The sequence below is a fragment of the Anser brachyrhynchus genome (genome assembly GCF_964034855.1).
Source record: "Anser brachyrhynchus genome assembly, chromosome: 2".
Classification (NCBI taxonomy): Eukaryota; Metazoa; Chordata; class Aves; order Anseriformes; family Anatidae; genus Anser; species Anser brachyrhynchus.
In genome coordinates, this window is record NC_137695.1 from 130,303,321 (window position 1) to 130,328,258 (window position 24,938).

General features: G+C 38.9%; 1 long non-coding RNA gene across 4 annotated transcripts in view; it reads right to left on the reverse strand.

Annotated features, from left to right (window-relative positions):
- Positions 1-4,903: 4,903 nt before the first annotated feature.
- Positions 4,904-24,938, reverse strand: part of LOC308190503 — a 224,675-nt gene continuing 204,640 nt past the window's right edge. For 3 of the 4 annotated variants that reach the window (XR_013947278.1, XR_013947279.1, XR_013947280.1), the window contains 2 exons: positions 19,698-19,807; positions 16,398-17,884 (listed from right to left, as the gene is read on the reverse strand). This is a non-coding gene — a long non-coding RNA (uncharacterized lncRNA). Of the gene's footprint in view, positions 11,082-16,397; positions 17,885-19,697; positions 19,808-24,938 lie in introns of those variants that run through there. The other variant, XR_013947277.1, reaches the window with a different exon arrangement.

The window sequence follows — 24,938 nt, forward strand, 5'->3', positions numbered from 1 at the left end:
AGTGTATGACAAAATCCCTTTTCAGTGACTAAATAACAGCTCAATAAATAATCTTGCTAAAGGGAAGGAATTTATTGTTTTTAAAGGTGAGGTGTGTGAAAGCTTCTATTGTACTTGATTTCCTCCACCTCCTTTTTTTCACAACATAGAGTTATAGAGTGGAAAAATATAATTAATAGTTTGGGATTTCTGAAGCCCTGACATAAAAAAAAAAAACAAAAAAAAAAAAACCTTGCACAAACTGGCTTGTCTCCATCAACAAAAATTAAATTTCAGAGGAACCTAAAGGAAGATTTAAACCTTTCATTATGGGAAACAATAAGCACTATTGAAATGTCTGTCTTGCCACAAATAAATGATCTAATATATCACTTGGTAAGGAATGGATGATTACACTCCTTCAGAACCTGATAAGCTCTTCCCAAATTCAGCTCTTCTAAAGAGGTTACAAAAAATACTTCTATCAAACAGCTGATAAAAAGTGAAAGGAAATACTTTTTAGAAAGCACATGCAATTAATCTGGGGAAATCGTTGTGAAAGGATGTTATAGAAACTAATTGATTACTGGATCTCTAACATGGTGAGATCTGAATATGAACAATGAGAATACTCAGCACCACACTGAACCTGAGACAAAAATGTAGGATTGTGTACCCTCAAGCTTCAGTGTGGAAGCCAGCAACTAACGGATCATGGGTAAGACAAAACTCTGTATGCAGATTAATTCATAATTATCCACTGATAGCCCTCTGAATCATGTACAAGAGACATTGCACAGGACTGAGCCATCTCTGGTACAATGTCATACTTAGTATCCACTTTCCCTAAAACTCCCTTCTGCAGTCAAGACAGGGCATCCCTCATGCTTGGATTGATGGGAGAAAAAGACGGCTATGTGGGCTCTCCTACATGAATATATGTGAGCTGTTTCAGGCAAGGTTCATGTTTCATACAGGACAATAGTTTTGCCAAAGCTCTTCCCAGCAAAAAGCCTCTACCTGCAGTGCAGCCTGAAGTCATCAAAAGGATAATTAGCAGCTGTTTAGTTTTTGTTTTGCCCTTGATCTAGGTCCTTCTGTGTATGCTTAGTAGTTTCAACAAGAATGGATCCCTTACTCTCATTGTGCTTTTCCAGTTATAGCATAAGTATGGCTTTGGAAGGACTCTCTTCGACTCCAGACTTTGGATCAGGTCTTCTATAAATATCATGTACATGTCTTTTTAAAATCTGTTTTTAATGTTAATAGGTCTAGCAACTTTTGTGAATAGATAAAAATCTGACATATTAATAAAGGACTGGGACATCATTTCCATGCATGATTTTATATACATATATATAATATATATATTTAGCCCCATATATATATATGGAGCTAAATTATCCTACTAAAATATAAACGTTGTGATTAGCACTCGAATTACTTCTTACAGTTCCAAAATAATTAAATAACGAGGGAAAAAAATGTTCACTCACTGCATAATGAATCCATCCAACAGGGCACAATAGACACAGTCATATTAAAACCTGGATCATTACCCTTCTTTTCCTGCAATTAAGGGCTCCACAGGATGTGGATGTTCCATTGATATCAGTCAGTCTAATAACACTTTAATTATTTTTAAAAGTCAGATAAGACATGCAGAATCTGAAATAATACTAGCTCAATATTGTCATCCAGACACGTCGGCTTACCTTCTCCCTGCTTGCATACACTTTTAGAAAATATGTAACCAGAACATGAGTGCAAGTATCACATGCTCTAATGCTGTCTTACTGAGAAGTAACCCTATGTCTATCATGTCATTTGTTTCCTTTAACTGTTCCTTGGGGATTAGTTTGACTAGCCTATTGCTTCATGTTTGGATAATGTGGCTAATCCTTTCCAGTTTCATTATTCTAATCACTTGCAAGCTGGCTCCCTTTTGCTTGCCTATATGGCAGCCAGACAGTGCTTCTTTCCTTTGTAAAGTGGCATGCACTAAAAATGCAGAACACCTTTTTTGTAGCTTCCATTTAAAAGCCAGGTTTGGCAGCTGGTTTAGTGTATGTTTCAAAACTACATAGACAGAAGGGCCTTTGGGAGATGATGCTTTGCATCAGGCTGTCTTCTTAGATCAGTGCAGACTTTTTAGATTTTCACTTCCAATTGCATTCTATCCATAATTTCTGTGTTTAATTGCTAGCTATAAATGTGCATGCTACTGAAATATCTGAAAACTTTGAAAGATTTCATTTTAAAGTGTCCCTCTGGTGACATAATACATTTTGTAAGAAAAAAAAGATATGTTGGTATTACATCCAGTCTGCAAACTCCCTCTATGATTTCCATGTCATGTTTGCACAGTTTACTAGCAAAAACATGTTTTTTCTGTCCTCTCTATTTCAAATCCAGTGTAACTTATTTAAAAAAAAAAAAAAAGTCAACCACCATTTTGTTCTGCTTTATACCTAAACCCATGAAAGTCATTATAAATGGCCTGAGAAAAGAAATTTAGGCACCACTACAATGAATATGGAATGTGTCTTAAATGATGAAGCAAGAACCAGAGAAGGAAGAAAACAGTTTGTCATCTAGGAAAGGTAAAATATTTGAAAAATCACAGGGAGCAATCAGATTGTACTTCCATGATCACTACAAGAATTTGCAACACAAATACTTTTCAGTATTTTCAACTTATTGATGGATTTCTTAGCTTCAGATACCATAAAACTGAGACAATCATTCATACATACCTGACTGCTCATATTGAAGACATGTAAAACTCTTTTTTTCGTTTGTCATGAGCTAAATACCACTCACTACCCCCAGTTTAAAGATGAGAAAACTGAGCTGTAAAGAGGTGAATTGACAGCTCTGAAATTTTACCCTCAGTTACCATGACCTAAATTGAACTTCTCATATCTTATGTATACGTCCACTTTTTTAAATGCTGTTTACTGGAAGAATGTTAATCTTTTTCTCTTTTGGTCAGAAATTCAAATCATATATTGGTCTGATGCAAATAATGATGGAATGAATTTAAAAATCATACACGTCAAATTCCACCTGGTGATATTTCAAGTGGCTTGATTTCTTCAGAAAATATCCTGACTACATCTATTTGGTTTCACTTTCAAATTATCTATAGCATCAGTCTAAATATGCACTCTCCAACTGATAATATCTATTGGACACAGAAACTTTGGTCTTCCTATCTTTTGCCAACGGGAACCACTCACTTCTAAATAAAATACTTCAGCCACCATTTAGCATTGTCCAAGAGTTTTTCAGCACACAGATTATGTTTTGGAATTATGGCTGTGAGACAGTATTGAATGATTTTCTTTTGTGAATACGGTATGATTTTGTGCTTTCTGCTTTGCGCATGGACAGCCATTTGTGCATTGATTCAGTGTAGTAAAATCTGTCTGGTCCTATAAGAACAGTCTATTTCAGACGAAAACCTATAAAGATATTCTGGAAAAGACTCAGGGAAGACATCTAACAATGGTTCTGAACATTAATTGCTTCTCAAATATGGACCTATCTTCCAGGACAATAAACAGTAAATAATGAGACAAACATTACAATCCATGTGATTTAAATAATCCATTGCGAGTACATAGGAAAGAAGAGAGAAGGAATAAAGTGGGTTGTGCTTTGGCCCGCAATGCAAATCGTAATAACAATGTGAAAATTAGATTGATGATTCTATGTCAGCCACCATTCAAGTCCATTGCCATTCAACTGCCTATGTATTATATGATGATGATACTTGACAGTATATAGTGTTATGGTCTGCAATGTCAAAAATGTCTAAGTTTCACATCAGATACGTATACATCAACTCACACGCATCAGCTAAACAAAACAAAAATAAAAACTCATGCCTGGCTCAGTTGACAGGATGATCTGGTTGTAAAAACAGACTTCCCTAAGGCTAGAGTTGAGTTGAATTACAGATCTATGGTGAATCCTATATGTTTAACTGATTCAAGCCACACTGGTAGCTTCCTTCTTGAATTAAATTGGCCTTAGCTTATTGAAAAAATAAAGGGGAAGGGGGGGGATGGGATAGGGCAAAATGGACCAACACTTCAAATTTTCATAGGTACTCCTTTGCCTTAAATATACTATGGGTTCCATTTTTTTTTTTTTTTGGGGGGGGGGGGTGGAGCAGAATGTTTATTTTCTATGTTGCTAGCTAAATCTATGTCAAGAATGAAAGGCTTAACTGAATGGGAAAAAAAAAAAAGGCAGATGGTGATTTTTCAAGCAGTTAATTGAAAGCTGGTTAATTGTTTCTATTGCACTCTGATGGAGGGATATAGATGAAATAAGAAGCAAACTACATGATAGCATCAGGGTTTACCAAACCTTTCCATCTGTCTAAACTGATGCCAGGAGAAGCAATCAATATGTAAGAGTTTGCAACAGTTTAGTTATGTGATTTTATAAAGAAGATGGACTTGAAACTTCTCTTAGTTACAATATTCATTCAACAAACTACAGTGCTGTTATTATCCATTTAAAATGACATAAATGAAAACATAACCCTAACATATGCATTTTTACAGCAGTCTTGTGATTTAAATGGTCCATTGTAACAGGCTAAGACCTTTAGTAAAATTAATTCCACTTACATTAACATGAAAATGGCATGCTTTTACTCTGATGTATTTCTGTGTATGCAGAGTCCTTGTATACTTCTTTCAGGTAAAAAAAAAATATATATATATATATATATATATTGTTTTGCCTTGAATTTGCAGAGTTGAACTTACAGAGAAAGCTTATGATAACATCTTGCTTAATGCATTACAGTATTCTTGGAAGGTTCAGAACTGCTTCACAGGAGACCAAAAGCTTTTACAGGGCAAAAAGTTGTCTTTGAGTTGTATATTTGATGATACTGGGGAAGGAAGGAAGGAAGGAAGGAAGGAAGGAAGGAAGGAAGGAAGGAAGGAAGGAAGGAAGGAAGGAAGGAAGGAAGGAAGGAAGGAAGGAAGGAAGGAAGGAAGGAAGGAAGGAAGGAAGGAAGGAAGGAAGGAAGGAAGGAAAGGAAGGAAAGGAAGGAAGGAAAATAAATTTTTTTTTATTAAGTGTCTGGAAGAGTTTCATTTATGGAAAAGTTATCTTTATATATAGTGAAGACTTTCAATGACTTCTTACTGTGCTTCTGTCTTAATGCTGGTATAAAATCAGTTGAAGATAATACAGACTACAACTTGATTGGTCTGTGGAAGAAACAGATCTTTGATGTGCATTTGAGTGTAGGATTTCTGGGCCATTTTCATGGCTTTTGGGTTTTCTAAATACAGCTTATGTTGTTTAATATTACTTTACAAGCACCCATAAGTCTCAGCTTGGATTAAAACATCATGTTGGAGAATTCTGGCTATGTTATCTTTTCCTTTTGGTGACCCTCACTGATCAAGGGATTTTAAATACTTTGGTGACTCTGGACCTAAGCAGCCTTGTCTGCATTAAGGAAAGGAATGTAAGAATTTGCTTATATGACTGTAGCTCATGGGAAAAATTATACTGATCTTGAAAGGCTGTTTCTGCTCTTTAAAATGCCATTTTCTATTTCATTTATTGTTGTGTGTAATCTCTGTTTTGTTAAGTGCAAGTAATAGTTAGCTAATGTATAAGGAGACTTCTTTAAACCCACCTCATATTAAGCCACGCTTTAGCTTTATCAACATTTTATAGAAAGACTGTGAATTTGAAAATAATAGGCTCTATGTTTGACAGCTTTCCCTTTACCATCTGCTTTATGTGTTTTCTCAAAACTCCTTGTCATATACTAAGTTAAGAGAAACGAAAAAGCACAGATAAATATTTGGGACACTATTTCATAGTCATATGACTGCTTAGCTTCTCTGTTTGTTAATGTCAAGTTCAGTTTAAGACTACATGATAGTCAAAGCAAAATAAGACAAAGCAAAACAAAACAAAACATAATAAACCTTTACTGTAACTACTACAGAATTTTTCTAAGAGCAATTAAAAAGAATTATGACCTTGAATCAATAATCTAGTTTGCTTTATATCTTAATCTTGAAAAGATTTAAATGAAGATAATTCAGAACTTGAATTAGATTATTCACAACTTAAACCACAACTATATCTCATCATCTCTATCATATGGATGTGTTTTTCCCATTAAAAATAAAAAGGAAAATACATTATAGATTAACTTCTAACACGAGTAAGGATGGAAGAGAATGTGACAGCAACCTCCCTTGCTGCTATTTGCCAACTGATTCTACTTAAATCCAAATTCTTCAGTTATTAAGGACAGTGAAAGTTTGCCTTTGATTTGGTTTGAGCCATGATTTAGCTATTTGGAATACAATCAGATGCATGGCACCGCCTGTTTGTGTGTGATCATTGGATATGCCGTACAGTGAAGCAGCAAGTATTCCTCTGGAATGGAAGCAAGTCTTTGACAAATACTGGAAACAACCACAGAGGGCTTAAAGTTTCTTTTGCTTGGTGGGAAGGGAAGAATGACAAAGTAAGTAACAAAAACTCAGTCCTGCTAGCTCTGATCATTGTGTGCTTGACCCAGCAAAGCATATGCATAGGTTTAAACACATGAATAATCCTACTAAAATCAACACTTTTCCTCAGTAGTATGATGCAAAGAAATAAGAACTTATTAAATCCTGTAATCATTTTATCTCTGCTGCATGCATATGATCCGTGGGTGTTGTTTTCAATTTGTTTGTAAAACATTGTTTAAACACTAGCAATTCTTCTGTTTCATCACTTAAAGCCAACTACTTTTTTTTTTTTTTTTTTTACAAAAACACTACTAAAAGTCTAAATCAGAGTGGGGAAAAAAAACAAGGATTCATGCTCAGATTCATGATCTGATTTTTAGAAATATTCTCTATGCATATAGTTCTCTCTTTTGTTATGGTAATTTTACATTATATCTCAAAAAGCATGTGGACAGTGGATTGGTATAATCTAAAAATTCCAATCGTGAAATAGAATCGTCATTTTCATTGTCAACAACAAAGTCATTGTGTTGCATCGCCAGTTTTTAATGCGAACAGAAAGGAATGATATCAGTTAGTATTAAACAAATCTCACTCAACAATTTTTGACCATAACAAAAGCTTTTAACTACAAAAACTATTATTTTAGAAGTGAGAAGCATGTCACAGTTTTTATACCTGTATGCACATGAATTAGAGAAGTGTAGCACAGAATAATATAGACAATAAGATTTTTCACTAATATTCTAAACATCTGAGCATGCTTCTTAAATGTTATCATATAACAAAACTCTGGACTTACTGAGTCTTTACATAGGCAGTCTTTACATAGGCATTTTAATATATTTTTCTTTATAAATTTATATATATATTTATACACACACACGTATGTATATATTTCTCTCTAACTAAGCAGTTTACTCTATAGAGGTACCTTTAGAATCTCAGGCCAGTGTTGAAGATTTTCTCTGAATTGTGTAAGTGCTTGCACATTTGTAAAACATATATGGATAGAATTTCAATGAAATCCAAATAACCCCATTATTTTACATGTGCAAAAAATAGTCTGACTGGACTGCCAGTCTGTTTGCTATATTTAACAATTAGTTTAATACACAGGCTCCTTGAGGACAAAAGACAGAAGGGCTGCCAATTTTCTGTATGGTTGGTAGATCACTCATAGCCTCAGGCTAATGAGCTATAGTTTATTTCTCTGACCCCTTCCTGAAATGCCTGTAACGGCGTTTGAAGTGTGGTTCCAGGGTTGCTATCATCCATCCTGATTTCACATTTCTAATTAGGCCAAATATATTCTAATCAAAACAAAGAAAATATGAAAATGCTCTGGTATGAGTAGAGTGATAATGATGCTCTTCACTGACAACAGGATCAAAAATAAAACAAGGAAGGGCAACAGTGAAATAAAGATGTGTTTTTGGAAGAGATTTCAAAAAGAGCTCAGCACCAAACAGTTCCTATTTAACAGCCTAATGACATTGGTTGCATTTTTAGAAGTCATCAGCACTACTGACAATTTTATTCAAATATGTTAAGGGGAAAAGAGTTCATTGACCCTAGTCGTGGGAATTACTTTTCAAAGTCTGATCTGAAATAATTTACATACTAGATTTAAAGGGCTCTCATAAAATGCATATATATATATAAAACAACCTCAGATATTCATTCTGATATGAACAAATGGCAGCCTAATAGTTCACGGTAGCACAGTTACCCTGGCCCTGATTCATCAAGCGAGCTCAGACCACACAATGATCCTTTTGGTTATCTGTGATGGGGTGCCTCTGTGCACATACATACACACACACCTTTAGTGAGAACACATGGAGTGTGAACCTTTGTAGTTGGTGGATTTATCAAGTGGAAATATTTCTTAAATTTATAGGGAGTATAGGTGTATAGGGTGTGAAGGGAGACACATTCTGCAGTGGAACAGGGGATCATCGCGGGCAGGTGCTTTTCTGCATCAAGGCCACGCGAGGCAGCTGAGGGAGCTGCCAGGACCCGGCAGCCCTCATGAGGTTGGCTGACAAGGCACAGGTGGAGCCAGCAGTCCCCCTGCTGTACATTGCCAGTCCCTAGGGAGCATGAGTGACCAGGAGTGTGGTGAACAGGACGGGCCAACAGGGCGTGGTGCTTCAGTTAGGGCTTGGTGCATCAGTTAGGTTCTGGTGTGGCAGTTAGGGTGTGGCGCGGCAGTTTGCACAGCAGTTCACAGAGGGAGGGCGCTCTCACCGCTGTCTTCCAACAGCGGTTGTAACCTGGTCACGAAGAGCCCAGCCATGATATCCATCCCGCAGAAAGCTGTGGCCTCTGCATCCCTTGCGGCCTCTCCAGCCACAGTTACCGATGTGGCTAACCCAGACAGAGGTCTTGGGGAAACACGTGGCCGGACAGGTTTTGGGCTGCAGGGTGTGCCCGAGTCTTCTGTCAGTGTCTGATAGCAGCAGCACTGGGTATGCCTGTGGGAGGTGTGCCCAGGTTGAAGAACTGCTTAGCCTGGTGGCAGAGCTTCAGGAGGAGGTGAGCAGGCTGAGGAGCATCAGGGAGTCAGAGAGGGAAATTGACTGGTGGAAGCATACTCTACCCTCTCTGAGACAGACTCATGAGCCAGCCACCACACAAGAAACAAAGGTTCCTCTATCCCACCAGGCAGCCACTACACAAAAGACAAAAGTTCCCCCATCCCACCAGGCAGTAGGAGGGGACCTAGGCCAAGGTGGGGAATGGAAGCAGGTTTCTGCTCCGGGTGGTAGCTGAGCCCCCTCCCTGCCTACCTCATTTTCCCAGCTACCCTTACTCAACAGGTATGAGGCTCTAGAACTTGACAGTCAAGCAAACGATGATAGAAGAAAGCCCATCCAGGTTGGAAGGGGTGCCTAAGGCAAGGCAACCTACCCCCAGCATTACTACATCTTCCATCAAGAAATAAAGAAGGTTTATCATCATAGGGGACTCCCTTCTGAAAGGAACCGAGGGCCTGATTTGCCATCCGGACCCAACCCACAGGGAGGCCTGCTGGATTCCTGGAGCTTGGATAAGAGACATTGCAAGAAAAGTCGCTCGCCTGGTACGGTAATGATGAGGTAGCAAGGAAAATCCAAGGGCAATCAAAAGGGTCTTTTACGGCTTTGGGGTGACTGGTTAAAGGATCAGGGGCACAGGTTGTGTTTGCCTCTGTCTTTCCAATAGGAGGGATCAATGTTGACAGGCAGACACGTCTCATCAATACGTGGCTCTGAGACTGGTGCCACTGGCAGAACTTTGGGTTTGTTGATCACAGGAAGGTCTATGCAACACCAGGTCTGCTGGCACCAGATGGGATGCACCTCTCTCAGAGGGGGGAAAGGATTTTTGCCCAGGAGTTGTTAGGGCTGATAGATTGGGCTTTAAACTAGAGTTGAAATGGAAAAGGGATAAAACCAGTCCCGCCAGTGACACACTAAGGAATGGCATGCAAGAATCAGAGCAACTGTGTGCTAGTGAGGTCCTTCGATCTGCTCCACAAGGTGCTGCGTACAATGAGGCACATTTGAAGTGCTTCTACACCAATGCACGCAGCATGAGGAATAAACTAGAGGAGCTAGAAGTCTTGACCCAATCTCAGAGCTTTGATATCATTGGCATAAGTGAAACCTGGTGGGATGAGTCCTGTGACTGGTGTGTTGCAATAGATGGTTACAGGCTCCTCAGGAGGGACATGCAGGGCAGATGAGGCAGGGGGTTAGTGCTGTATGTAAAGGGGGGGCTAAACTGTGTGGAGCTTGCAGTTGGTAATGGCAAAGATGAGAGCCTCTGAGTAAGGATTAAGGGACAAACAAATAAAGGGGATGTCTTCATGGGAGTCTATGACAGACCACCTGGCCAGGATGATGACACCCATGAATTATTCTTTGAGGAACCAAGAGATACCTCAAGATCAACTGCCCTTGTCCTTATGGGAGACTTCAACTTGCCAGACATTAACTGGGATTACCACACAGCTGACACGAGCAGGTCCAGGAGGTTCCTAAAGCATCTCAGTGACAACTTCCTGTTTCAGGTGCTAAGGAAGCCATCTAGGAAAGGTGTCCTCCTAGATCTGTTGCTGGAGAACAGAGAGGGTCTTGTGGGGTATGTGGCAATTGACGGCTGTCTTGGTCATAGTGATGATGAAACGGTTGAGTTTAAAATTTTTGGTGACAGGAGGAAAACTGCCATAAAAACTTCAGCCCTGGATATGGGGAGAGCAGACTTCAGGCTGCTCAGGGAACTAGTTAGCAAGGTCCCCTGGGAAACTGCTTTTGAAGGCATTGGCATCCATCCGTGCTTGTCAGCCTTTAAGAACTGCCTCCTAAAAGGCAGTAATTCCAGAGGTAATTCCAAAGTACCAGAAGTAAAGCAGGTGGGGCAGAAGTCCAGCTTGGTTGACCAGGGATCTTCTTCTTCTGGAGCTTAGGCAGAAAAAGAAAGTGTATGGCTGCTGGAAGCAGGGTCAGGCAACACAGAAGGACTACAGGGATGCTGTTCAGATTTGTAGGAAGAAAATTCATGCAGCCAAAGCCCAATTAGAGTTGAAGCTGGCCAGGTCTGTGGGAGACAATAAAAAAGTTGTTTTTTAAATACATGAACAAAAAAGGAGGACCAGAGAAAACATAGGTCCACTACTTGATGGGGATGGCCACCTCACAAACAAAGATATAGGCAAAGCAGAGACGTTAAATGCCTTCTTTGCCTCTGTCTTCAACCCCAGTTATGGGCTTTGTGACCCTGTGTGCCCTGAGCTAGAGGACCGTGACGGTGGGAATGATAAACTCCCAGCCAACCATGAACATGTGTGGGATTTTCTGCTCCACCTGGATCCATACAAGTCCATGGGTCTGGATGGGATTCATCCCAGGGTGCTCAGAGAGCTGGCTGACTTCACTGTGGGACCTCTTTCAATTATTTTTCAATGGTCTTGGGAATCTGGAGAGGTCCCAGTAGACTAGAAGCTGGCAAATGTTGTGACAAAAACGTTGTGACAAGGGCAAGAAAGAAGACCCTGGTAACTACAGGCCTGTCAGTCTCACATCAGTGACTGGTAAAATTATGGAGATTATCCTGGGAGTTATTGAAGTGCACCTAGGGTGCACAGCCAACATGGGTTCGTGAGGGGTAGGTCCTGTTTAACAAATCTGATTTCTTTTTATGATAAGATCACCCATCTAGTTTATCAAGGGAAACCAATTGATGTAATCTTTTCGGATTTCAGTAAAGCTTTTGATACGGTTTCTCATAGTATCCTACTGGACAAAATATCCAACATACAGCTAGACAAAAACGTCATACTATGGGTGAACAATTGGCTGATGGATAGGCTCAAAGGGTTATGGTAAATGGGGCCGCATCAGGCTGGTGGCCAGTCACCAGTGGGGTCCCCAACGCTCCATTTTAGGGCCAGTTCTTTTCAATGTTTTCATAAACAATTTGGATGTAGGACTAGAAGGTGTTTTGAGTAAGTTTGCTGATGATACTAAACTGGTAGAAGTTGTTGACTCTGATGAGGATGGAAAGGCCAGAGAGATCTGGACAGATTGGAGAGATGGGCAATCACCTACCGCATGAAGTTTAACAAGAGCGGGTGCTGGGTCCTGCATCTAGGAAGGCACAACCCTAGCTATATGTAGAGACTGGGGGGTGAGATGCTAGAGAGCATCCCCTCAGAGAGGAATCTGGGGGTTTTGGTTAATAGCAAGTTGAATATGAGCCAGCAGTGTGTCCTGGCAGCCAGGAGGGCCAACCGTATCCTGGGGTGCATCGAGCACGGCATTGCTAGTTGGTCAAGGGAAGTAATTTTCCCACTCTAGTCTGCGCTGGTGTGACCTCACCATGAGTACTGTGTGCAGTTCTGGGCACCAGAGTAGAAAAAGAATGTGAAACTGTTGGAGAGTGTCCAGAGAAGTGCTACAAAGTGGTGAAGGGCCTAGAGGGGAAGATGTACGAGGAGCATCTGAGGCAACTTAGGCTGTTCAGCCTGGAAAAGAGGAGGCTGAGGGGAGACCTCATCATGGCCTACAGCTTCCTCATGAGGGGGAGTGGAGGGGCAGGCGCCGATCTGTTCTCTTTAGTCACCAGTGACAGGACCCGAGGGAATGGAGTCAGGCTACAACAGGGGAGGTTCAGGTTGCACATCAGGAAAAGGTTCTTCACTGAGAGGGTGGTCACACAATGGAACAGGCTCCCCAGGGATGTACTCATGGCAGCAAGCCTGTCAGAGTTTAAGAAGTGTTTGGACTATGCTCTTAGTCATATGGTCTGAATTTTTGTGTAGACCTGTGTAGAGCCAGGAGTTAGACTCGATGAGCCTTATGGGTCCCTTCCAACTTGGGATATTCTATGATTCTATGATTTTATGATTTAACTTTCTGGACACTTTCTTGACATTCAGTATTTGGGGGGATTTACTGATTACTGCTTAAACTGAAATTCTTTGCAATAAATTCAAGACTGACCAATGCCAATGTGAAAAGTGCTTCAAAACACAGATATCAGGGTTGGTAGTTATTTTCTGTTTTGTTGTTGTTGTTGTTCTGGTTTTCTTTTTGAATAGAATAATAAATCCAATCAAAAAAAATCTGCCTGAAATAAATTCTTGATCAGTGAAGAGAATATTCAACAAGTTGTATCACAATCGCCACAGTCTTTCAAAATAAGTAACTAAGGATTTAATATGAAATGCATTGTTGAGGATTCTCCTTGTCCTAAATCCCCCCCTTTTCATCCTCCCTTCTTTTCTTCTTCTCTCTTCCCTACCTGTCATCTTTGTTCTCACCCTCTCTTTCTCTCTTTCTCCTCTCCCCTTTTTTTTTTTTTTCCCAATCTCTTTCTAATTTTCCTTTCATCTGCTCTGCCTCTGCTGCCATTCAAGGTTTCACAGATGAGGTTTGCTATGGTGGTTACTATTGTGTTTCTGCATCTGCTCTGAAAGAAATTTCATTTAAGCTTGAAACAAATGCATGCCGGTGGCCCAGAAGTCATTTGCCACAAATGTTTTTAAGAGCCTTGCAAATTGAAATACAGCTTTTGATTCATTGAAATTATTGTGATTGACTCCTAGTCCTCCTCTTCCAGCCTCAGAATTAAGTGTAGATAAATGCAGCTCAGCTTGTTTTTTTCCTGAAATAAGTTTCTACAATGACACTTGCACCCTGGGACACATTTTTCCCTGGAGGACAGCTTTGCTTTACTGAACTACTCACATTTCGCAAGGCAGTGGCTCAGTTGTGTCAATTCTGCCTGCATCTGCAATATTTTCAAAGGGTCTGAAGCCTGAACTACTTTAGGAGACTTGAAGGAAGCAACCCCTGTGCTTGGCTATCGTATTGCACTGGTGACACATGACACTCTGTGTGTACCTGCCGAGTTCAATATTGTGAAAACTGACGCTCTTATTCTTGAAATGGGCCTTTTGACTGCTTTAAACCTTTACGTTGTTAATGGACGTGTTTCTTCCCCAACAGAACTGAATAAACCTCCTTGTTTAACCTCTGTCTCCGTTGTGACAGGCTGTGCTGAGTCCGACACTGAACTGTGCTCTAGTACTGGTGCATAAGAAAAGAAGTGATTCCCATACAACAGGAACTTAGATGTTTGATTTTGTCTGGAAAAAAAAAAAAAAAAAAAAAAAAAAAAAAAAAAAAAGCTGTCCTAGGAGCTACAAAAGCAAGAAATGAATGGCTTCATAGAATGCAGTAACTCCCAGAGCAGGTGTTTCAAACTCTTGCTACTAAGAAAAAAAGAGATGGTTTCATGCATCTGAACTTATGCAAGCTGAATAAAATGATTTTGCAGGACAATCACACACTCCCACAGCCAGGAGGACAGTAAATGCAAGTGATATATTCTTTTGTCATAGTGATGTCACATACCACAGGTGTTACCACTCTGATTTTGACAAGTGTCCATTTATTCCATTCCTGAGTCCCCCAGCGCAGCTAATAACAGATGCTTCTGATGGATACTGTAGAGACACACCGTAAAATAGCTGGGGAGAACAGCTTAGAGAGAAAATACTTCTTCAACTTCTTTGTCAGAGGTTAGCTTATTCTGTTTCAAGGTACATTCATAATGTAATTTGAATATTCTGACTGTTTGATACATGGGACAAATTTTGCAGAACATTCTGGGCACATGTTTCAGTCACATGCTTTGTAAAACTCACCAACAGGAGGTCAGAGGCACTTTCACACTGACTCTCTGGATTTATACTTTTACTTAATGTTGCCCAGAGAAAGATGATGCTGATTTTGCAAAGCTGTTCTTGGGTCTGTTGTTACTGCATAGTTTTGTTGTGCTTTAGAATAAACCAGCAGACTCTGAAGAGAATTTCTGTATCGTATTGTACACACGAAGTTAGTTGGAAATTGATTTTTTTTTCAATATGGCAATTTAAAAGGATGAAATGATTTTAAGATGCCTGATCTCAAACAGAAGCATTAACTCCATTCCTAGGCTACATATTAGTATCCAGACAAGAAGCTGTGGATTCTGTGGTCCTGCCTGCGATCATTTGCAATCAGACCTTTTCCTCGCAAGTTTATTGCAAACTTCGAGCAACTATGGAAGTGCTGTGTGGTATTTTTACTTGTATCCTATTATCCTCAGACTAATAATACATGTTATTTTTCTAAGATAACTAATTCCCAATAGCTAAAACTAATTTATACATTTGGTGATAAACATTAAAATTGTGATATAAGACAGTTCCTTCCACATCTAAAATAAGTGAATTCTACAATGCATAAAATATTTATTAAGATACATAAACTTATTGTCTTGCTTTGTTTTGTTTTTATTAAATAAATTAATTGAGAAAGAACACAAAGCTTTTATTGATCAAAGGGATCATCAGTACAACCAAAGTTGTCAAGAATATTGAATTGCAACTCCATGAAAATTTCTAAGTTTTCAGAAATATTTTCTTCAGGGCAATTTTTTCTTTTGCTAAATCACCTTGGGAGCACAGAGTCTGCTGCTGATATGGTGTTTGCATGTGGGGCCTGGAAACCCTGAGAGCCTAAGGAGTAATGAAGGTGGGACCATGGCAGACACTGCTCCCACAATATCAAGCTTTTAGTTCTATGAAACAGTCTAGCAGTTGCTAAAGGAGACAGGTGCCTGGGAAGTGACCTGTGCCAACTGTAAGGAAACAGGTGCCTTTATGGTCAGCTGTCAGCAGCAGGGCATCTGAAGAGTTCAGTTCTTGAAGGTAAGAGATTCCCACCAGCCAGCCAGCCAGCCAATTGCATGGAGGGAAAATGAACCACCTACCTTTCTGAAGAGTATCCTAGTGTCTTGCAAAATCACCCTAATTCTCACAGAAGGTTTAAGTGAACCAGCAAAGGAAAAAATGTTCTTCTGAATAATTTCCAACCAATTTTACCATTTTCCTATTTTGATGAATCTGTATAAATTGATCTTCATACTGCCAAAATCATAATAAGTATTAAGTTTTGAAGCCAGTGCCATAACATAACCACAAATTGAAAAGTTTATAAAATTCTGTAGTATTTTCTAGCCATTTCTCAAAATATATTTGTATATATAACATAAAAAATATAAAATGCTGTGTGCAGCAGTGTAATTTGTTTGCCTTAAATTCTGCTGCCAGATCCTTATTTCCTAATAGATGACTACAGACATCCTTGATCCTTTCAAAATGGCTCTAGTAAATTGCCCTTACATTGTCACAGCAACTAATTAGCAAATAGCCCAAAGCAAACTTTATTTGATGCATTGTTTCAATATCATAATCTAGTTCTTGTTAAAAAGAACTAGAACTTGTTTTGCTCTCAATGGAAATCTGAAAACTAGACTTGAACAATCTACTTCATTTCAAATCTGTGTAATCTGCAGAATTTCTGAAGAAAGAAGCATTCAGCAGAGACAGACTCATCCATGCATTACCCTTAGGCCAATTGGAAAATAGGATGTTCTAATCAGGCTTTGAAAAAATGATTGCAAATCCCTAAGCTAAAAGGGTGAAACAAGCAAGCAAACAAACAGAAACCTTTTGCTCAACTATATCACAAAACTACCAGGTAAAATGATATGCTTGATACCAGATGCCTTCTACATATATAACATATAGATAACATTGTACATTAATGCTGTGCAAAAACTGATTATGATAAAAAGATACAAAGTACCTGGGACAAAAGTAGAGGTAAGAATGTATAAAATAATAAACAGTGCCACAGAATTATTTGAATATCTTTTATGGGGCTCACCATTCTTTGATTGCTAAATAGGATAAAAGAAACAGGAAAAGTGGTACTTTTGAAAATAATGGTTATAGTGGAAGAGGGTTTTGACATAGAAGTTATTAATTTTGTGGTGGTAATGAGCTCAGCTAGCCTGAGTTTCAGATGGAGCACCTGACCCCACACTTGTCCCCTACACTAGACTGAACAATTTAACTGGTGCTAATCCAGTTTCAGTGTGCACTCATGCACGTGAGACGGCTGGGAAGTGACTGCCTAAGTGTGTCTCAGACTGGGTGGCCAAATCAGTCTGTTCAGGTTCATCATCAGTACAAAACATCAGGGGGCCTTCACCAGACAGCTAGTGGAACAGGCCAGGTCCAAGGTCAGTCAGAGAAGTCCATGAAGGTCGTCAGGGTGAGCCAGAAGGTAGTGAGGACAGGGCCAGAGACTGGCAGTCTTGAAGCATCACCTGGACAGGGACTGAGGGCTCTGGGCTGGGCTGAAGTGGGGTCCTGGGCATGGGTAGTGTGAGAGGAGGCCCCAGGAAGGATGGGCAGGGAGGCCAGCTCAGAAGCCCTGAAGCAGAGCGACTGGTCACTGTCACAGCCCATTGCATCTGAAAGCTGGTTCTAATAGACACTCATTAATCCCAGTTATATCACTGTGTAAAATATTATCATTAAGCTGGGTGCATGAAATACAATATTCACGTGTTAATGAATGTTGTTCTGGGTTGCTCTGGATCCAGGCATTCCAACTTGATTTCTGATTCACTTCTGGGGAAAAGCAAACAAGCAAAAAAACAACAGCACAAAAAAAAAACAACCAACCAACCAAACAAACAAAAGTCCACTTGTGTATTTCAGGCAAGGAATATCAACTGTTTAAATTACCTTTATTCATACTCACCTGACTGATTTGCCTCACTGTCATCATATTAGTGGAAAAGTGATTTTTGGTTTTCCCTGAAGGGCAGAATAGCGGAATACAAGTGGTGAGGTTCTAGACTATCCTGTAGAAAGGACTCAGCAATTATTTTTCCCAACGGTGCTCCAGGAGTACATTTCAAGTGGATATTTTTTCTGCCACTGACAAAATGACATCTGTGCTCAGGCTCTTTTCCTCCCACAGCATATATGTAAAATTCTGCAAGAAATTAAGTGGTAGGTAAGATAGTTGGAGTGCAGGTAGGATAAAACTCTTCAGCACTTCAAAAATCTCAAAATAAAAGCGGTAGTCAAAAGTTAAAAATAGCTCCATTAACTTGGATTTCCTCAAACAAGCTATGGCATCATACAATTCTTCATTTCAAAGGACTAACTTGTATCTTAGATGAGAGTGATCAGATGTAAGTAGGCTAATGGGAGTAGGAAGATTTTCCAAGTGACAGATTTATATACCAGTTTCAGTATAGCAAGATGGGTCTATTTGTACTACATTGAGGACTGCTAACCTTCCCCTCAGGAAAACAGGCTCAATTAATTTGTGACTAAATATGTTTTGAGAAAGCTAGTGTCTGACAATAATAGTTGGTTATATGTAACTCCAACTAGTCTGTAGTTACTTATAGTATGAAGATTTGTATATTATCTATTCATGTTCTGTGCACTTTTATTTTCTCCTCTGTTTTCTTTTATAGATATGGATCTGACACTGTATGATTACTAAAGTTCAGATGACTTCTGCAAAACAAAATCAAGGTATGATGCCTATTAAAAAGACATAACAAACTATTGTGGCAGGCTAACTTGATCAACTTATAAGACATGTATAGGATCTGTGGGCATCTTTTGATATGTTTGGTCACAAATTATTGCTTGACATCAAGGTTCCTACAGAAAGGAGTGCAGTGACTCCTTGCTGGATCTTCTCTTTTCCTCTTTATAATGCACAGAAAGAAAATTCTAAATAACAGACATGACTTCTTGGCAATTCTACGTGGCCAGTCATGAGTTATGTCTTTTTTGTTTTTGTTTTTTCTTAAAGGTACAATCATTAATGCATAAACAATAGAAAAGGAAAATCCTGAAACAATGTTGACTCAGTGCTTCCACTTATCCCGGCAGAAGTTGTTTTCGAGTATCTTTCCTATTTACATGCTGTTTAATTGCAGAGTGGAATTGATTTAATAGGTTATGTTTTTCCACTACAGGCATCCAATCTGGGTTAGGGACTGGCTTCTTCCCAAATATCTTGTCTGGGGTTCGTTGATACAGAAACTTCTGCATACAAGGAACTGCCTGCAGAGTTGATAAGCAAGCTTCTGATAAGCTACCTTTTCTTTCCAAGTGCAATTTTCCCTTGAATGGTTGTTGATTGTGAAGAATATCCTCCCCCTTATATCATTCAGATAAACGTCCTGGGCAAATACCTCTTTAGAAGTAGGTTCGAAGTACTGTGTATTTAGCAAAAAGTTGAATTTCCCACATCCCCATGAACAACACATTTTGCTGCTCCATCCAGCTGCTTTCCTTTTGCTGGTAGAGGCTTTATTCAGTGCTCCCTTTTTTTAACATGTTAATCAAATAAAACCTATGAAAAGAATCTAAGACTGTTTTGTTGCTCAAATCAGTATTACGTATTCATGCTGAATATCCTAAAATAATTGTAGCCAAAGAACTATTACTTCTAAAATTACAGTTTGGATTTGGAAAGCGAGGGAAATGTTTACAGAAGGATAAATTATTTAATGTTTCTTCAGAGAAAATTGCTAGAGTTTTACTTATCTGGTTAGTTTCACAGAAGAGTAACATTGAATTCTGAGTGCAGGTATTTCTGTGTTTGGACACAAAACACTCCTCTAGAAATATAACTTGCTATTACATCTAACTGAGCAGGAATAAACTTCTTGTGAAGCCTGTGATCTGTTAGAACACTCTGTGAAAATATTTCATGAAATTTGTTTGTTATATGTACCGCATTTTTTTTCATACATAAAGACACTGAGTCTTGAACTTACTTAGTTAAAAAATATTGATGATATTTCTCATCCTTCAAGAGCTCTTTAGTTTTCAGAAAATGGCTGGTTCTGAACTGAGAGATGAAATCTAACTCTTGCATACTAAAAATCTGCAAAGAAAGAGGAAACAGTGAAATAGTTTATCTAGAAAATTCTAAAAAAGAAAGAAGCATTTTTATTTGTATTTGTAAAATTTGTTTGCTTTTTAATTACATTTAATTATTTTAATGCAATTTTGGTTTCATCCAGCAACAGTACCTCACTGTTTACATTTTGTTAGAACGCAAGCTGTCACCGTTCAGAAACACTTTTCTTTTTTGTCTTTGGAACTATGTTGGGTTAAACATTTACCTACCAGTGATCTGCATTTTTTCAGCATTTTTCTACAAATAGTACATATTCTGCTGATAACCTTCTGACCAGATTGAATGGATATATACATTCAACCTTCCGTAAACTGAAGAACATTTTCTGATGAAGTTCATGGGTTCAAATTAATCCCTACATTTCAAGGCCTTTTCTGGATCACATGTCTTCTGCCCCTTGTGCTCTCCCCCTCTCTCCCTCCCCTGGCACTGCCCTGGCTGGTCTCTTCCCACAGCTCAGACTCTCATTTCAGCCTTTATGTGTCATCTCGTTGTCTACAGCACGCTGTCTCCTGGCCTTCCTCCAAGGCCTCCACCCATTGACAGCATCGTTTTGTTTGCTGAAGGAAAAGAGCTTGCTTTGAACCTTCCACTTGATCCCCATCAACGATGAAGTCTGAGTGCCACCTCTTAGCAGTACCTTGAAAGATATGCACCATGCTCAGCCCCTCCCTCCGTTGTGTTTGTGTGTGTGTGTGTGTTGTTGGTTTTTTTTTTGTTGTTGTTGTTTGGTTGTGGTTTTTTTTCCTCATCTTGTATCACCTATTATTCCATCTGCTGTGACATTGCTTTTACGCATATTGCTGGGAATTCAGGAGTTTTGTGTTCAACACACAGGACTGACACAGATGACTTTTTTGTGTGATCTCTGGTAACCCACCAATGAAAATACACACATTTCTGGTTCATTTATGCAGATGGATGGGAGGGAATCTGGAAAGCAAGTTGTTAATTAGTGTACAGACTAGGGATACATGTAACCACACAAGTAGATCTACCCTCTTGGCACTTTTCTAAATATTTCTGCATCTTATCTGTTTGCTATTTACTATCCTGCAACCTTTTCAAACAGCCCAGTAAACCACTACTCTATATACATGTAAAACCACCTTATAGATTTAGCTACCAAGGGAGCTCATGATACTGAGATTCCTGCTGGAAATATCCTTTTCCTACAGGGAGTGAAATAGTAATTTTGACCAGCTGTACAAAAGGGCTTTTTAGAGCTGCTGGTTTATGTCAGACTACAGTCCTATATCCTTAGCACAGGAGAGAGAAAGGCGAGGCATGTATCCAAATCTAGAAGAGGACTGGAGCAAACCACCACTCCAGAGGACCTCTGACTAAAACCAGGGTGAATACTCAGTCTAGATCATGTCTTTTTGCAGGTAAAGAGATTGGTGGCTTCAGTTATAAATGCATTTTATATCAAATTGGTGGAACTGCAAGAATATGACCTCATAACCAGCTGCAAATGGGCTGCAGCTTATAAATATGAAGCTGTGTTATCCTGTTAATGTACTATGTTAGAGTAACATAGAAGAGTTTGTGATAAATTGCAGAACATTCATGACCTTTGAACTCCAGATGTAGGCTCTGCCTTTTATGGGTTGTGGGAAATCTTGGGATTTTGACTGGGGGAAAAAAAAAGTAAAACACGTCTCTTCTATTTTGGTATAAAATATTACATGACAACACACAGGTCCTCCTTCAATTAGGGTTCAGATGAGGGATCCTTTTCCTCCATGAAGCTGTCTTTAAAACAAAAGTGGTATGCTATTCTAAATGTAAAAGATAAAGCCTTAAAATTAAATAGATAAAATAAGTAATGGACAAATGTGAAATATACAGACAATTAAAGAAGGAAGGAGAGAAAGTAAGATAGAACGGGAGAGAGACAGAGGGAGGAAGAATGTGAGAGGTGACTTTCCGTATAAAAAAAAAAAAAGCATGCAGAAACAGGAAAAAAAAATAAAATATTTGATAATTAGTATGAAAGGTATTTGGCTACTGGCATTTTCTTTGTAATATTTTATTTATGAAAATAGTTTTATAAATAAAATGCTACAGGCTTTTGTTCAAATTGATATTATGCAGATTGCAGTGGTACTGAACGTCCAGCAGCAGGGAAAAATAATGATGAACATAGACATCTTGGTATGAAGTGTATGTATAGCCTTATTTTACAGCAAGCACTTGCTGAAGCTACCATGCAGCAAGCCAAATACCACATATTGGTATCATGATGGGTATTAAAAAAATATAAGAATGGGTTTATTTTTTTCTGTGAGATGTTCTGTGTTTTTATAGGCCGGTTCATTTAGACTCTGCTGTGAAATACCTTAAAAGGTAACACAGTATTCTGACTACAGCAGTAATTTATTACACCAGTTAATCTTGTAAAATTGCCCTCTGGATGTAATAATTTGTTATTCTTTTATTAGGCCTTCTTCTGCATACCATGTTTATCATAAAGATGTCACCAGTGTGATGCCTAGCAACCAGTACAGTGTTCTGGAGGTGTTTGCATACATTTTCCTGAGGGAGAGATCTGCCTTGTCCCTGCTTGGGAGAGCTGTCAGTGTATTCTGATGTATGAGGGATAAAAGGAGTCCCTGCTGCAGTCTCCAATAAGCTGAAGTCACGGCCTGAAAGCACTGACTTGGGCATCACTATGCTGTGTTAGAAAATGTGTCAATTATCAGATGGACTGCCTAAGGGTATCGCCTGGGTCTAGGTCATAAAACCATCAGGACCAAGGGGGAAAAAATTGATGAGGAAGTAAGTTGAATTAATTGATAAATATGAGGACTGTATGTGAAATGTATTCTGTATAACCTAAACTCAGACATTTTCTCCCTTTCTTTCAGGGTAACCAATGAATATATGGCCTCTCAATTTTGGCCCAGTACCACTACCATCTATCCAGACTTGTAATATTTTACCAACTTTTTTCATTATTAAAAAAGAAAAAGTCAAATGACAAGAAGATATAAAAATAAAAGTAAAATCATGTTAATATTTTATAGCTATTTTTCTATTATTGCAATTTCTAATATACTGTGCATTTGTTTGTATGTGAATACAGTGGGGACCACTTAAATATCTAGCCTGAGGCCTGATTCATGAAAGCTTTATGCACCATTTATGTAAGTATCTGTGGCATTCACTCAGAAAAAGTAAGGAATACATATTTTATAGTAAAGTTTATTCCTGTGCACAACCCACCTCCAGTAGCTCTCTGTAACAGAAATGGGAAGAACATCAAGGGTCCTCTAAATATCTGAGCAATTCAGAATTTTAGATATAATAATTGGCAGTGATTATCCTGTTGTAGCCTAGAAGTGCATCACTCTCCACAGGAGTACCGGGGCCTCATTTCTGCCGTTCAGAGGCATGTATATAACACTACTGACTCATAATGAGCTACATACTTTGGCAGGACAACAGAATTTGGTTGTCCTGTCACACACAAGCACTTTTTTTACCACTGTTTTTTTCTGAAAACAACCTTTTCAACACCTTTGTGTGAAGAAGAAGTGTGGAGAAAAGAGAGCGTGTGTAATAAAGTGACTTGCCAAAGTCACACGAAAACTCTGTTATACAGATGAGAACCAAAACCACTCCATCCATTACTTTAATTACACATCTTTCCTTCCTCTCAGGTCTCTTGAGACAAAGTATTTCCTAAATATCTACCATCTTTAACATGTTCATTTCTTAGATTCATGAATCTAGTTCTTCTCATAGGAAAGCAAGCTACCCACATGTACATCTCCACAATTTACAATTACCTTACAGTTGCTTCAGGAATGCTGCTGCACTGTGAGAGTAGTGTCCATGCTTTGGCTCTGAATGCAAAGTCAGTACTGCAGTTAAAAAAAAAAAAAAATGCTCATACAAAATTGCTAACACAAATTCACCTCTGTCCAAGGGGAAAAGTGAAGAGGGACAAATAAATGCATTTTCATCACTTCTTCTATTTGACTCTGTTCGGTCTTTAGAGAAGACCTCTCCTCATGCAGCAGTGCGTAAGTCTGTACAAGGTGGATAGCTGGAACAGCCACAAGTATGAATGCAAGACATTTTTTGTAGATGAAAGGAAAAAATACAGTATAACATCAACCTATTGAAAATAGTCTGGGAATCACAGCCAAGAACTTTTGACTTTTGCTTGGCAGGTTTCTCTGCACTCAAGACAGGGGAGGGAGCAAAGAGCCCCTGCTGAGCCTTTCACAGCAGCTAAACACGAGCGCTGCCTGTGCTCCCTTCTCAGTGCCCTGGGAACCTTCACTCTGCAAATTCCTGGGACAGTCATGTCTGAATCCACAAGAAGTTTGCAAAATTATAGACAGAGCCAGTGAGAAACTGGAGTGCCAGTTGCATGGAAACCTCTAAATTTTCAGGAAAAAATAATACTCATATAGCAGATTATAATATAGTGTTTTTAAAGTTCTCTGTTAGGGAGAATTCTGGAATGTGTTTCCAATAAGATTTCATTGCTATCTTTTCCAAAATATTTCTGAAGGTTCCTGTGAAGTCTAGAGCACTCTGTCCTCTTCCTTCTAGGGAAATTACTGAGTAGTCTATAGAACGAGGATTTATATCTCAGTAGCTTTCCATGCATCAGACTTTTAAGAAACATAGACTGCCGAAGCTACAGCTGGAGTAGCCATAGTGGCACCTTACTAACATAAGGAGAAGCTGGAAATGAAATTCTGAAAGAAAACTGACATTAGCTGAAAAAAACAAAATCACTGTAGAGAGAATTCTGATTCTGAAGAAAATCTGCTTTTCACCTGACAATCACAAACCACAGCAAAACTCTTCAAAAGCACACATGGATTGTGAAATCAGTAGAAGGACTGTTCAGAGAGAACAATATGGCCCATATTTTTTCTGAACAGATGAGTTGATGCATTCTAATCCACTTTGAGTCTTTATTTTTTTTAATTTAGCTTTTTTTTCTAGCCCTTTTCCTTTCCTTTCCTTTCCTTTCCTTTCCTTTCCTTTCCTTTCCTTTCCTTTCCTTTCCTTTCCTTTCCTTTCCTTTCCTTTCCTTTCCTTTCCTTTCCTTTTCCTTTCCTTTCCTTTC